The sequence below is a fragment of the Psammomys obesus genome, unplaced genomic scaffold (assembly GCF_907164565.1).
Source record: "Psammomys obesus unplaced genomic scaffold, mPsaObe1.curated_primary_1811, whole genome shotgun sequence".
Classification (NCBI taxonomy): domain Eukaryota; kingdom Metazoa; phylum Chordata; class Mammalia; order Rodentia; family Muridae; genus Psammomys; species Psammomys obesus.
In genome coordinates this window covers 32,040,557-32,057,884 of record NW_026596057.1, presented here as the reverse complement: position 1 = coordinate 32,057,884, position 17,328 = coordinate 32,040,557, and positions in this window count along the sequence as shown.

Genomic DNA, 17,328 nt, shown 5'->3' with positions numbered 1-17,328 from the left:
CCAGCTGTCCTGAAATGATCATTGCTAGAGAATTCCTTTCTGATGGTAAGAAAACAGCAAGTAGGTTGGGAAGGTGACTCATTGGTTAAAAGTGGTTAAGTGCCTTGCAGAGGGCACTGATTTGCCTCCCAGCACCCTCATAGTGACTCACAGCTGAATGTAACTGCTCCAGAAGATCAGAGACCTTCTTCTAGCCTCCAGGGCATGAAGCTTGCACATGGTGTGTTCTGGAAAATACTCATACACATTTAAAACATTTAAAAGAATAATAGCAAGTGGGTTAATGAATTATTTTATGTTTTGAATATAATACTTAAATATTATTGCCCAGAATTTAGTGACATTTTTCACAAACACCTTAAACCATGGATGTATGTTCTGTAGAAACAATAGTGTATACAGAGAAACTCGGAGAGGTTTACAGTGTATTAAAAGGATGATACTGACAGAGCTATGTAGTAGATTGACCATTAGATTTCATAATTTCCTGTGAACTGCAGAAGATTTCTTGTAAGTTCTGGCATATGCAGCTAAGTGAATTGGTGGAACTCTCGTTCACTAACACAGTAGAAGAGAAAATTTTTGAGGGTGAATGTGAGTTTGATTTTAGAGACAGAGTAATTCTGTTCATCTTCTTCACCTGTGTGTACATTTACCATATCGATGAAAATCATTGTCTTTAGCTAAAGTTTTCTAATCATACCCTATTCTTTGAAATCAGAAGAATGTCTAATTAACACCTCTCCAATGATTTTTCAGAACGGTCCATGCCCTTTTCTATGCTACTTCAATTGTTATCAGTCCCAAAGATGTCTGTACAGCTGTAATACCATTCCCCCTGCTTTATCATCTTGACATTTATGATAAATTTCTAGGACTCTTCTTCATTTCTGACTTCCTTCTAACCCCCTGGCTATTGTCTACATTTTCTCTCTTCTGGTTCTTTCATGCTCACATGTCAGTTCATTTTAAACACATCCTGATCAAACCAGTACATGAAAGGATTTTGTGGACACATCCTCACACTGTGAGGAATATGCACATTATTTCCCAGAAAACTGAACTTAGACTACATTATGGCTTGTTTTGAAATCATACATAGCTCTGCCATTCTATTTAGGCAACCACTCACCTTAATTTTCTGTGAAAATTGTAAATATGTATGTATTTTAGATTGCATATTTCAGAGCTGTCACTAGCCAGCCCCCATATGGAACAGCTAAAATGGGAACAGCTATTGTACTGGGGGCATCTTAGCAGGACAGTAACTGCTCTCTCTGGGAAGGATGCCCATCTAGTCACGGCTGTGTTGACACCTTAGCAGGACAACGGGATCTATTTTCATCTGTGACAAGTGGCATACTTCTTCCCTCTTGTTGTTAGCGTTTATGACTTTTACCATATTTTGAGTAATTAGAGTTCAGTAAGAATGCCATAATACTCCAATGTGTCTGATAGGACTGGGAAAAAGAAATGAAGTTGTAGGCTACTGGGTGATAAGGGAGAATCACATACCTTCTTTGATCAAGATAAGTTGTGTTTTAATAGTGTCTGGGCAAATATGAAGTGTGCAAGAGCTGACTGACTCTGAGCACTGATGCAGCTCCTTCTGATAGTGGAAGTTGTTCACAGAGGTCCCACTCCATTCCAAAATCTCAGCATGCACCTCCCCTTTCTCCACAGAGTCATATTCTTTAGTCATTAATAATGATTTTCTTACTTGTTTCCTCTTAAAGTATTTTCCATTTGGTCTTAGAGCATTATTTTATCTTAATAAGCACAAACAAAGGATTATTAGCCAGTGAAGTTTTTCTTTCTTTTCCACCACAAATTGTGGTGGATATAGGTAGTGACTGATTCAGGTAGGAGCATAAATGTTACATGACAAGATTAGATTGTAATTTCTTAGATACGGAAACACAAATGCCCGCTGCACAGTATCTTCTTCCTGTAACCTCTGCAAAACACTTAGTGTAGTGTTCACTACACATAAGGTAGGAATGTAGTGAGCAAGAGGGTCCAAACTCCAGAATTTACACACAAAAGCTTAAGTAGTGGCATGTCTTATAATCCTAATGTCAGGGAGGTGGAGACAGGCAGATCACTGAGGCTCATTGACAAGCAAGCTAGCTTAATCCGTGAGTCTCTTGTCCTAGTGAAATTGTCAAGAAATAGATGGATGACTCCTATGGAACAACATCTGAAATGACTTTCATGCTCACATAATAGCAGAATGGTAAAAAATGCATAGAAAGTAGCATAGTTTAATCAATGTTTGTTTCTTGAAACTTCTTAAAAAATTTTTATGAATCTCTTAGCAAGGGATTGTGATTTTTTTCTAACTGGATATGGGCTACAGTGGAAAACTTGAGTCATATTCCTTACCACGCTCCAATTTTCATAAAAAATTCAATTTGTTTTCCATTCAAGATTCTTCCCGTTTTATGCCTATCCTCTTCGATAATGAAGCTCTGCCTCTTCCAGATTGCCTGACATTTGCAAGTAAAAACAGACTTCCCATTGACTAAAGTTCTCCCAAGGGAGGGGGTTTGTCAAACTAAACGAAGCCCCAAAGGCAGAGGTTTCCCTCCCATTTTCCTTCAGGTGTTCCAAGCAGATGCATGGAAGCATGAAGCTTCAAGGGTGTGGTTGTCCTGCACATCAGCTGCCGCTGTGGTGCTGAAAGTCTACTTCTCATGGTGTCTTCCTCTGCAATCCTAGGACCACCACACACATTACTAATTCACTCCTGGCTGCGCACAGACATCTGCCTTTTCTCCTCTCCCTCCCCCGCTACCCCTAAGAATGCCCATCATTGCTCATGTTCAGTTATTAATGTAGCTTGTTACAGGCTTCTCCAGCTGTCCTCAGAATGTATGCTGAATAAGACATGAGGAGGAGTGCCTTAAAGAGCCCCCCATCTAGACAAGTCATTAGATGAATTAAAGTCAGAAGCCAGAAGAAAAAGAAATCACACCCGCTGCCTTTGTTACTTACTTGCACCATGAAGGTGATACATTTGCGCTACTTTATTTCTATTTTATTAGCAATAATCACATACTTTCAGTTCCATATTTCCTACATGCAGATTTTTTCTTCTAAACGAAGGAATTAAGGAGAGATTTTCCTCGCTTGAGAATTCCATTAACATAAAGTCCTTATAACTGTTATAAAAATGTCTACTTCCTTTATTAAGTTCAATCTTTTGCCTTCAATTGTGTGCATAGTCTTAGGTCCCCTCTCCTGTGCTCACAGGTTCTACAGTCACGATTTCAACTTGCCATAGATAAAATATTTGAAACACACTATGCAAACTAAACATGTGCAGACATTTTTTTCCAAACAACACAGAATGACAATGATCCACACATCATTCATAGCATATCTTGTATTTTAAATAACTCAGGGATGACTTAGGGTGTATGAGAGGTTATGTATAGGCTATATTTAAATACCATACAATGTACATAATAGATTAGTAGATTTAGGTATTTGTGAGCTGATTTTTTTGAGAATACGAAGAAATGATGGTACTACACTCCCGTGTGTGTGTGTGTGTATGGAAGTGTATGCATAGATGACACTGGGTTATCTAATGTTAGGTGATAAGTTGTTTCAGAATCTTGCATATATCTAACATCTTAAAGAATTACAAAGTGTGGGGCTACTCACTGCATCCTTCAATATAAATTCAAGTATAACTTATTTAATTGTGTCTCATTTTATGGCACTTCACAGATATTGAATGTTCTGAAATCTGAAGGATGTGGAAACCTTTTGTACAACAAAGCTACATGTGATGTTCTTCCAACATTAGCTGCATATAGCTAAAGGTATACTTATATATAATGTATCATATGTACATATATATTCATGTATATACATTGATTCTTTAGCCACAACATTGTCTACATTCTAGACTACAGTATAGTATGAACACAACTTCTATGTATACAGAAAACCAATAAATGATGTGACTGAATTTCTTGAGATATTAGCTTTGTTGTAGGCATCTTCAGCCAAACCTGAGTATTTTTATGGTGTGACTGGCGTAAATGTCTCACTCTTGTACGTGACTGAATCATCAACACATTTTGACAGCCTACCATCTGATAGAATTTCCCTAGAGAGGGACATTGGGCTGTGACCCCGTGATATGTCTGGTGTCCGTGGTTAGTAATACAAGTAGCAGTTACGACATCCTTGTGTCTTTTTCTGAATGACCTCAATCTAAGTACTTTAACAATATTCTTTTATACCTTTATTTTTCATGGAGTTAAAGCCAGCGTATCTTTCTCCGGAAATCATCAGAAAATTTTTGCAGCATAATTACCTAAAATTTAACTGAAAGGTGTTTGTTCATTTAAGCTGTAATTGGGAAATAATTCTTTGCTATGTTAGTGTCCTTTGATTTTTTGTTGATGCAACAAAACACTGTGACCAAAAACAAGTAAAGGAGGCAAAGGCTTTTTTTTTTTCTATTTTTATTTTTTACCTTATAGCTTAAAGTCCACCATATCGACACACTATAGGAGGAGCTCAAGGCAGAAGCCTGGTAACAGCAAATGTACAGAGGCTGTTGAGGAATGCTGCTGTTGGCTCTCTCTCCTGGCTTTCTCAGCTCACTTTCTTTTATAATCCAGTGGGCAGGGTCTTCTCCATCACTATTCAAAAAATGTTTCACAGAAATACTCACAGTCCAATCCAACAGAGGCAATTACTCAGTTGAGGTTCTCTCTTTCTGGGTAAGTCTAGTTTCAAGTTAAGAAAAATCTAACTTGCACAATAAAGTGTTCGTCATAGCAATAAGAAGACTAATTTGTACAGAATGTACATCAGCGCTTCTAGAATAATAAGTTACCAAGAATTATTATTCATCGATTACATTTCAAAGTTAGGCATTGTGAGTATGTTGTTGGTAGAGTAAAACAGAAACCAAGTCATAATTATGTTAGATTATCTCTATGATAATTACTTTTTAGTGATTTTCTATATCCTATACTTTGATAAATTTTTAAATTTCATTGTTTAATTTTTGTAGCAAGCATTAGGATAGTCAATATCAAATTATCACTACTTACTTTATATAAGATGAGTGAAAAATAGGTTTGTAAATAACCCATTTTGTAGGGCATGAGATTGAGAAGCAAGAATTTTACCTTTAAGTGAATTTATTGTGTCTAAGTTTTATTTGAAAATTACTAAGCTATGGATATTTTATACATGAAGTTTACAGTTTCTCAGTATATTTTGACTATGTGAAAGTGTTTGAAAAGTAGTTACTTTATATTATGGATGTAAGCAATTAAAAATAATCTCCAGTATTAGACCCTTAGTATACTGTTTGTAACTTTTTCTGTAATGATTTATTCTAAGTAAGGCAGGCGGCAGTGACTGTAATCTTGGAACTCTGGAGGCTGAGGTAGAAAGATAAAAAAAAATTGAGGCTAGCTCAGCACACATAATTAGTTCCAGGTCAGCACAGGCTACAGGGGATGTTCTAACTAACAACTAACTAACTAACTAACTAACTAACTAACTAACTAACTAACTAACTAACTAAGACACCACTACTTTTGTGGGCTTACTGGATTTGAGATTATCCCAGCATGCATAGTTCCAGGTTAGCAAGGCTACATAAGATGATGTTATAGTAAAATAAATAAATAAACAAACAAAGAACACCATTAGTTCTGTGGATTTACTGAATACCATAAATATTAAGTCTTTCATGTCACACTTGCAGGTGGAGGAAAATAGTGGAGAAAATAAAAATAGAAGCAATGTATTATAACTAAATGATAATGTTAGTAACAAAAATAATAATAGAAAAAATAAGCAAGTGACTTCAACAAGAAAAATTGCAATAATGCAACTGGACTATTATGCCCTTGCACTGCTGATCCTACCACTATCCATTAAATAAGGCAAGGTTTGCTCTTCATAGAACTGCTCAAGATCCTAAGCCACACACAAACTTGTTGTAATTAATACATAAAAGTATCCTTCTTTTTTGTTTCATTTCCATAATGGCATGCAGGGCTGTATTTTAACAGTGTCTGGAGACTCTCACTGAAGACGCACCTGCATGCTGCTAAGCCACTCAGTAACAATGTGGGCTGCATTGTGTGCTGAGATAAGTACATTTCCTAAGAAATTAGAGTAATCTTGGTGAAGAGCTTGCAGTAGCACAGCTAAGGGCAGTGGAAAGTGTTCATCCCACGACTCTGTGCTCTCCCTGTCTCCACAACCTTTGCCCGTTACTCACACCTCTGTAGGGCATAATGAGCACATTAGCTTTGACAGTGCTAGGCAGTGCACGCAGCCCTGGTGCACACTACTTCATTTTTCTCTTTTGTCCGTGTGGAGTGCTGACTTCAGAAATAAGAGTATTTCATGGATCTGCATTTAAGATTGTTCTTTTATATTATAGTTCAGACACAAATCTTTTAGAAATGATATCTGGAATTTGCCATCTTATGGTCACTGTCAGCTTATATGTCAGTGAATAAGACAGACTCTTGAGGAGAGGCTGGGCAGCAAATCAGCTGGTATGCAGTGGAGCAGGTGAGGAATTCCTGCTTCACTCTGGAGGTTAAACACTGGTCAGAGTTTGAAAACCGTACTAAAATCCAGTATCCAAGAAATCTGGGAATTCTGGTGAGTTCTGCAGTTTTTTTTTTCTCTCATTGATTCAAGTCAAAATAGCCATTTATCACATTTTTGCTCTCTCACACAAAGAAGGGGCCTAAGAAACTGAGTGGTTATAGATACAGTTTAGTCTGTCACATAAGCAGTCACCATTAGCAGCAGCAATAGAATGCTTATGTGGCAGGCTGCCTAAGTGTGGGATAATAATTCCATTTAAATATCTCAGGCACAGGAAAGGGTATTCAAAATCAGAAGGCATCCTGTGAGTCTTCAGTGTTAACTGTAGATGCATATAAACACACACACACACGAAAGTACATAGACACACACATACACACACACGATACCCTCTATTCCTGAATTTCTTAGTTGAACCAAGAAAATATGAAAGGACAGTGTAGCAGTTATCTTCAAGGTGCAAAAGCTATTCAAGAGTTTTAAATATTTTCAAATATCTCTCTGTAACATATAAAATAAATATTGTTAAAAGCTTAAAACCCATCAACTCTTTTTTTCTACCCCTCTCTCTTCTTCAGTTGGATCAGTATTTAGCCCTGCCTGCTTGCCTGTCTTTACATTTGCAATTCTACTGTCTCAATTATCCAAGTGCTGGAATTTCAGCTATGCAATCTATATGTCTATAATAAAAATTCTTTAAAAAAATAATTTATATGGGACAGTGAATGAAAGGATAGCTAAAGCTAAAATTATCTGCAGAAATGCTATGGAAGCCTAGTATTTTATAAGATATATAAATATAAACAGGAAGCACACAAACATATGTAATATATATTGTATATATGATATATGAAGGAATGTAATTAGAGTCATTATTCACAGGAAATGATGTTCCTTTCAGAAGTCACAGTTTACCATTGAAAAACTTTCCTCAGTTGTTATTGGTCAGAGGTATTCCAAAGATCTTTAAAGCTATGGAACTATTGTTGCCCAACAGACCTTGATGGTAAGAGCCTGTTCCTTAGGATACCTCACACCTTGATCATAGAACAGGAAGCAACCAAGTTGGTACTGACCAGGAAATTTCCTCCTTTCTGGATAGCCTTACTATTATTGGAAGGTCCTATCCAGATTGCTAGGAGAAAAAGTAATCATTAGTTTTAACCCATTGTAAACCTTGCTAACTGCAGTTATGCATGGAGTTTCCATGGATGCAATAGTGGCATGAATGTCATAAACAGCCACTTGATTGGATTTAAGGCCTACTCTACAGGTGGGAACTCACTCCTGGTACTGTAAATCTGGCCAAGAACCCATGGCTATAGAGTTTAGAAGCCTTAGGAAGTGAAGTATTACTATTATGGTAAATAGACATAATAACAGTCTGCACTCTAAATTAATACCTCTTTATCTATTGATTGATGCAGCTCTCAGATGTCATCAGAGAGGTATCTTTGTACAGTGGACAGTAGTCAATGCCAAAAAACACAGCTGGTCAAAGATCAGAGAGAAAGTATCAATGAAGTGCTCAGCCATAAATAGGACATGTCACCACCTCCCAATACTTAGAGACCATTATGGAAGAGATGCTGGAAAGATTGTAATAGTGCAAGGTTGCTAAGACTGGCTTGAAATGGAGTCTTCTGTAAATCTTAAGATTACTACACAGAAGAATGCTCAGAAGTTGCGGATGTTTGCACAAGATCTGCAAAAGATCAAGCCACTCAATAGTCTATCATGGAAGGAGGAAGGGCTCATAGGCTCCACGCAAACTGAGGACCTAAAGACACTTAATAGCTTCTGGGAAAGGGATAATCAATTTTCTTTGACACTGTCACTCTGGTGTCAATTATGCTCCAGTGAATTACCCCACCCAGGAGTATTTGGATAACACAAACAACACTGGGTGATTTCAAGAAGAGAAAAGATGACATGAAATTGATAAATAGGGAGGGAGAAATGGATCTTAAAGGAGTTAGGGGGAGAAGTGGCAAAGAAATATGATCAAAATACAGATTAGAACACCTTTCTGAGAAATAGCAGTGTTTTCTCATTTTGATTCACCCACATGAAAACAAAAAGAAAAGCAACTCAGTGATAAACAAGCTTAAGAAAAAAGAAAGAAAAATAAAATTCTTTAGAGGAAACAAGGTGATGTTTTTATGAGGTCAGAGTTGGTGATGTCCTGGACTGACAATGAAAAGAGAGACCATCAAAAAATAACATGAAGAATAGACTTGGTCAAAACGCTTTTGTGTGGCAAAGAGCATTAACAAGGATGTAAAAAGATAACTTGCCAAATGGGAGAAAATGTAGAAATTAAATCTACCAAAGGAATCAATATCTAGACTCTGTCTATGTATCTGTCTATCTATCTATCTATCTATCTATCTATCTATCTATCTATCTATCTATCTGTAACAATAACAAACTCAGTTCAGAGGTGGACACAGGACTGGAGTAGATATCTTTGCCAAGAGGCCTCGGGAATGACCTCTGAACCACTGGAAGGATCCCGCCATCACTCCTCCTTATAAATACGCAAATGAAATTCACAGTGAGGTAGCACTTCACAGGCATGATAGCACCCAAAGGTGGAAACCCAGGGCTGCTCACAAAGATGTGGAGAACTGGCTCTCTGTGCTGTTGGTGGGAATGTGGGGGAGTGCAGTTGTTGAGGAAAGCAGCTTGGCAGCTTTTCAAAATGTTAAAAATAGGACTAATGTGTGATCCAGACAGTTCACTCCTAGGTAAATGCCTAAAAGAACTGAAAGAAAAGACTCAAAATATCTTCAATCTCACTCCTACTTACAGGAGTCTTACCAACAATATCAAATGCTTTGATGTCTGTCAAGAGGAATCACACCCACAGAGTGCTGTGTACACAGAGGTTTATGGTTCAGCCTCATAAAAGGGTTGAAATCTATGTATATGTGTGTGTATATGAGACACATGTGTATTCATGTGTGGTATATGTATGTGTGTAGGAATGCACGTGTTTTTGCATGTATGGGCATTGCATGTTTGTGGGAGGATGGTGCACTTGGCCATACATACATACATCAAGTAGGCCAGAGGAGAACATAGAGTGTCTTCTCTATCACTCTTCATTGTATTCCCTTGAGACCCTGAACCTACAGTCTTCTATTTTTGTGCATTTATTTATTTGGTAGGCTGGTTGACCGTCAAGCCTCAGTGATCCCCCTGTCTCTACCTCCCAGGCGACACTGCGGTTCTAGCTACATGCTCATGTGCCTGGCTTTTTCGCGTGAGTGCCAGGCGCACAGTCTCGGTGTCTACCTACGCTGGTGTTACATCAGTCCTCCCCACTGAGACATCTCTCTGGCATCAGTGATTGGTTCTCTAATACAAACTACTTGTTTGCATCTTGAAGGAATTATCCAGCTGAAAGGAGACAGACACAAAGGGCCAAATAAATAACTCACAAGAGATAGTGGAAATGTAACACTCTCAGAGCAAGTAGGGTAGCAGCCCCCAGTGAGGTAGTGGATAACTAATGTTGGGCTGTATGGAATGTCTGTTCACGATGATTGAATGTAGAGTGGCGATAGTCACACAACATTGTGACATGTACTTAACACCATTGAGTCAGTGTTTGCTGCAGAGCAGTGAGCATGGAGTAAAGGGGATTTGTGAGAGTGGCTCACATGCTGTGGTCTAAGAAGTCCAACAATGGCTGTCTTCCAGCTGGAGAGACTGAGAACCCTGGAGCTGCCCAGTCCAGGAGGCTGAATGCCTCAGCAGCCCCCATATGGCTCTGAGGTGAGGGCCTGAAGTATTGCAAAGAGTTGTAGGTCTTCACCTGTGTTGGGTGGCCAAAGGAGCTGGCTTCCAGAGTCAGCAGCAGTAACGACAACCAAGTTGATGATCTTTCCAGACTGGAGCAAAGGTGGGCCAGCACCGCCATTCCCCTCACATTCTGGTATACTTCAGCACAGCCGGGGGGGGGGGGGTGCCACTCGATCTGCATTCCAGGGAACGCCCTCACAGGCCCACTCAGAGTGGGTGTCCTAGCTAATTCCAGATCCAATTACGTTGACAACCAAGATCAAACACAGAGTGAATATACTCTATAAATTTTTTAAAAAGTCAGGTATTCAGCAAATGGAAGCATGGGATAGAGAACATACAGAAATCTCACACTGTGTACCTGGGAAACCCCATGCAGAGTGGGTCCAGAGGCCTGATTTGATTGAAGTACTGAACTTTACAGGGATCTTTCCTCAAACTCCTAGTGCTCTCACATCCTTACAACATATGGCTTTGCATTTAGTTCTTCCTGCGTGCATTGTTCTTTCTCCAAATGTCACCAGAATTGCCTTTCTCTTGACATCTGGAATCGATTTTCTGGACTTTTACAAGCAGCTTAGATTAGTCACTGAGCCACTATCCTAGGTCCATTGCCATCACTATTGGATGCACTTTCCTTTCAAGCATAGCTTTACTGATGATCCCAGCTCAGAATGGTGGATCCACAAGAATAAGGAACGGTCTTTTCTGATGTGCTAATATGTATCTGGCCACAAAACCACACAGAACATAAATGTTATTGATTTCTTGGATGGGAATATCCATGTCCATCAGATTGCTTATAAAAGCAAAAAGACAAATTATCCCATAATACAAATGTTATAACTATTAAAGAAGACAGACTTATTTGAGCCAACTTAATTCAATAGTTTCATTTCCATTTATCAGTTTAGCTTAAAAATCAAATTAAAATCAAAGTATGTTTGTTAATCTGAAGTGAAATATTCACAGGGAATGGGCTACTCATAAAATATCTGTTTATCTAATCAAAATCAGAAACAATGAAAGTCAGAAGGCCATTTTTCTGAGTTGAGGAAGTAGAGGATACAATGCCACTGATATCATATGTAATGTAATGCACAGTATCATAATAGCAATGAACTTGCCGGTCTCAATTTGTTTTGTTTTCAAACTCTCAGCAAGCTCTCAGCTTGCTCCCTGTCTGCCTGTCCCACCTGGATCACAAACAGTGAGCCTAGCATAAACATAAATCCTTGTATGTATGTAGCATATTAGACAAATTTCCTTATATGAGACTCACAGAAGTCTGAGTTTTATGTTCTTACATTAATGACGCTGCCAATAGGAAATGGATTTTCCCCTAGACAGTGCATGTGGGATGACTTCCATAAGCAAGTTTCCAGAGCTCTGGGCCGGCTGAGGGAACCAGGAAGGGAGAGGGAGACTCCCAGAGACCAGCAGCAACAAAAGCTTGTTATGGTCTCTGAGGAAATGGCAGGAGGAGGGCGTTGCTTTGGAGTCTGGTGGGGTATGGAAGCACAGAGGACCTGGGGCCACGCCCTGGGGCAGCCACTCCACTGACATTCCTGAAGGGCACAGCACCTGCAGGCTCAGTGGAGCCAGAACAGGGAGTGTGATGGTGTGTGAGGGGAATGTCCTATCTGTTGCCTTTTCCTTCCAGCTTCCCAGCGCCCTCCACAGACTGAGCCTTCTGGAAGGCTGTAGTCAGAGTAGCATGAAAGGCAGCTGGCTGGGGCATCCTGCTGAGCTCAAACAGCAAGGGAAGGGTGGGCAATGGACTGGGCATGGGACTTCATGGCAAAAGGGTAGTATTTTATTTATTTATTGGACACTAAGGAAAATTGTTAACAGAAATATATTGTTTACCTGAATTCACAAAACACACACCACTGGGAGGCAGACCTGCCTTGACAGCATGAAGCCCTCTGAAACCCTCACAGGATGCTGTGTCTTTGTGGATCTCCCAGAAGACACAAGAATACTTGCATCCTTTCAGCATATTTGTACTTATGCCTTATCATTGGTAGGGTTGTCTGTGGCCTTATGCTATGTTCACTTTTTATATTTTCGTTATATTTTATATTTATTTTTGTTGTTGTTTGGTTTTGGTTTTGAGCAGGGTTTCTCTGTGTAGCCTTGGCTTTTCTGACTTGCTTTTAGACCAGGCTGGCCTCAAACTCACAGCGACAAACCTGCCTCTGCCTCTCTGAGTGCTGGCATTAAAGGTGTGTGCCATCATACCCAGCTATTTTGTATTTCTTTATTTATTATATTTATTCCAGTTCTCCTTTCTAACCTGAAATTAAAAAAAAAAAAGCTGCTATTTCTCCTTCCATATCTATGGTTTCAGAAACAAAAACATTCAGTTGCCTGCCAAGTAGACACTGTCTTTGGGAAGCATTTGAAGAAGGGTATATGTACAGTGAGCTATTTTCTATTTAAGGAGGGGTAGGTGGGTTCTGAGTTGTCGTTTGCAAAAGCAAAACCCACCCTAGACATTTTGGCGACACTGACACTGATTTTTCTTCTGGTATGAGTTCTTGAAGTCAAGGCTGATTTTTTTTTATTATAGTTTAGCTGTGTAAAGTATAGCAAAAAAAGCATATTCATCTTTATTGTAAGACAAGATATGTGTACATATTTGATTATATGTATGTAGAAGAATACGATAAAACATATTGAAAATTTCATTACCCAGAGATGCCATTCACTGATATTTTATGAGCATTTTTGAGATAACTCTAGGTATATAGACTCATACATACAATTTTATATTAAAACATTATGTCACTTATTCTATTCAGTGGCTCCCCGTCATGCTTTCAAGCACTGTAATAGATTCCAGTTTTTTGCTTTGATGTTCTTTATATTTTCTTTAAAACATTCATGGTGCAGAGCCATTGAACCCAGGGGAAGTGAGATAGGTGGGCCTCCTATCCCCAGGAGGCCTGTGGTGCCCCTGAGCAGCTCTCAGCTTGCTCCCTGTCTGCCTGGCCCACCTGGATAACAAACAGTGAGCCTAGCATAAACAGTAAACCCAGAGGAGGTGAGCTAGGTACATGACCCAAGGCCCATGTCTCTCATCCTGAGGAGGCCTGTGAGGCAATGGAAGACCTTTGAGCTCGGAGACATTTCTGCCTGTTCCCCGTCTGCCTAGCCCCCCTGGGTCAGAAACATTGAGCCTAGCAGAAACAGTGAATCCAACAGAGGTGAGTTCATGCAGGATCAAATCCCCATTGTCCCCTATCTATGAGAGACCTGTGGGGCAGCTGAGCAGCTCTCAGCTCAGAGGGCTTTCTACCTGCTCCTCAGCTTCCTGGCCCAACTGAGACACAGATAGTGAACCTAGCAGAGGGAGAACCAGCCCAGTGAACATCAGGGTCAACCACATGGCTCACAAACAACAAAACTTAGGGTCATAGGGAACCACTAGAAACCAGCAGTTCTACCGCAGCAAGCTCTGGAGATAATATCACACTTGAAGCACAAGAAAAGATTTTAAATCTAAGGTTATGAAAATTATAGAGGCATCAAAGGAAGAAAATAATGCTCTCAAAGTAGCACAGGAAAAAAAAATAACATTCAAACAAATGAAAGAAATAAATCCCTTAAAGAAATTAAAGAAATACAGGAAACTATAATCGAACAGGAGAAGGAAATGAATAAAAGTGTTCAAGACCAAAAAATAGAGCTAGAAACAATAACTAAAACAAAATCTGTGACAATCCTGGAGATGGAAAACCTAGGGAAGGGGACAGGAACTACAGATACAAGCATCACCAGCAGAATACAAGAGATGGAAGAAAGAATCTCAGGGGTAGAAGATACAATTGAAGAAATCAATATATCACTCAAAGAAGGTGTTAAATCTAAAAATCTCCTGACACAGGACATCCAAGAAATCTGGGACACTATGAAAAGACCAAACATAAGAATAATAGGACTAGAAGGAGAAGACTCCCAGCTCCAAGGCCCAGAAAATATTTTCAATAAGATCATAGAAAACTTCCCCAACATAAAGAGAGACCTATAAACATACAAGAAGCTCACAAAACACCCAATAAATTGGAACAGAAAAGAAAATCACCCCACATAATATTCAAAACTTTAAATGTGCAGAAAAAAGAGAGAATATTAAAAGCTGCAAAGAAAAAAGGCCAAGTCACATATAAATACAAACCTACCAGAATTACTCGTGACTTCTCGTCAAAAACTCTAAAAGCCAGAAGGACCTGGACAGATATCTTACAGATGCTAAGAGACCACAGATGTCAGCCCTAACTACTATACCCATCAAAACTTTTAATCACCACACAGAGAAAAAACAAGATATTTCACAACAAAAACAAAGTTAACAGTACTTAGCCACAAATCCAGCCCTATAGAAGATACTAGAAGAAAAACTCCAACACAAGGAGGCCAACTGCACCCAGGAAAACACAGGATATAAAAACCCCACAACAGCAAAACCAAAAGAGGAGAATAACACCCATTCTACTACCACCAATATCAAAATAACAGGAAGTAACAACAACTGACATTAATATCTCTCAACATCAATGGCATTAATTCCCCCAATAAAAAGACACAGGTGAACAGAATGAATATGAAAACAGGACCCATATTTCTGCTCCATACAAGAAATATACCTCAGCAATAATGATAGTCATTATCTCAAAGGAAATGGCTGGAAAAAGGTTTTCCAAGCAAAAGGTCCCAAAAAGCAAGCTGGAGTAGCCAATCTACTGTCTAATAAAATAGACTTTCAACCAAAATTAATCAAAAGATATGGCAAAGGACACTTCATACTCATCAAAGGGGAAATCCACCAAGATGACATCTTAATTCTGAAAATCTTTGCCTCAAATGCAAGGCACCCTCATTTGTAAAAGAAATATTACTAAAGCTTAAATCACACATCAAAACCCACACATTAATAGACTTCAACACCCACTCTCTCCAATGGACAGGTCATTAAGACAGAATTAAATGGACCTAGCAGATATCTACATAACATTTCACCAAAACACAGGAGAATTTCTTAGCACCCCATGTAACCTTCTCCAAAATTGACCATATACTCGGTCACCAAGCAAACCTCAGAAGATATAAGAATATTGAAGTAACTCCCTGCATCTTATCAGACCACCATGGATTAAAGCTGGAACTCAACAGCAACAAAAATAGCAGAAAGCCTACAAACTCATGGAAACTGAACAACTCCCTACTGAATGACCACTGAGTTAGGAAAGAAATAAATAAAGAAATTAAAGACTTTCTAGTAGTCAATGAAAATGAAGGCACAACATACCTGAACTTATTGGAAACAATGAGAGCAGTGCTAAAAGAAAAATTCATATCACCTTCATAAAGAAATTGGAAAGATCTCATACTAGGAACTTAGCAACACACTAAAAACTCAAGGGCAGAAGGAAAGCAGACACATCAAAGAGGAGCAGTCAACAGGAAATAATCAAACACAGGGCCGAAATCAATAAATTGGAAACAAAGAGAATGATACAAAGAATAAATGAAACCAAGAGCTGATTCTTTGAGAAAATCAACAAGAGAGACAAATCCTTAGCCAAACTAACTAAAAGGCAGAGGGAGAATATCCAAATTAAAAAAAATCAGAAATGAATAGGAGGACCTAACAACAGACACTGAGGAAATCAAAAAACTTTTTAGGTCTTACTTCAAAAGCCTACTTCAAAGGTTTTCCACAAAACTGGAAAACCTAAACAATTTTTTTTAAAAAGCAATTTTCTGGATATGTTTCACTTACCAAAGCTAAATCAAGATCAGGTAAACAATTTAAACAGTGCTATAACCCCTAAGGAAACAGGAGTCATAAAAGTCTTCCAACCAAACACCCAGTTCCAGTAGCACAGAATTCTACCAGACATTCAAAGAACATCTAATACCAATACTCCTCAAACTAGTACACCAAATAGAAACTGAAAAAAGAAAACACTGCCAAATTCATTCTATGAAGCCACAGTTACCCTGATGCTTAAACTACGCAAAGACTCAATAAAGAAAGAGATTTTCCAACCAATTTCACTCATGAACATCAATGTAAAAATATGCAAAAATTACTCAAAAACCAAATTTAAGAAAACATCAAATACATCATCCACCCTTATCAAGTTGGTTTCATCCCAGGGATACAAGGATGGTTCAACATATGAAAATCTATCAGTGTAATCTACCATATAAATGAATTTAAAAAAAAATCATATGATTATCTCATTAGATCCAGAAAAAAACCTTTGACAAAATTCAACACACCTTCATAAAAGTCTTGGAGAGATCAGGAATAGAAATCCCAATACAGAAACATAATAAATACTATACACAGAAAGCTGATTTCCAACATCAAATTAAATGAAGAAGAACTCAAAGCAATTCCACTAAAACCAGGGACAATACAAGGCTGCCCACTCTCTCGATACCTCTTCAATATAGTACTTGAAGTTCTAGCTAGAGCAATAAGATAACTAAAGAAGATCAAGGGCATACAAATCAGGAAGGAAAAAGTCAAAGTATCACTATTTGCAGATGATATGATAGTGTATGTAAGCAACCCAAAAAATTTCTTCAGAGAACTTCTATAGCTGATAAGCAGCTTCAGCGAAGTAGCTGGATAAAAGACTAATTTAAAATATCAGCCCTCTTGTACACAAAGAACAAATGGGCTGAGATAGAAATTACTGAAACAACACCCTTGGTAATAGCCACAAATATAAAGTATCTTGGTGTAATTCTAACAAAGCAAGTGAAAGACCTGTATGACAAGAACTGCAAGCCTCTGAAGATAGAAACTGAAGAAGATATCAGAAGATGGAAAGACATCTCATGCTCGTGGATTGGTAGGATTAACATAGTAAAAATGATCACCTTACC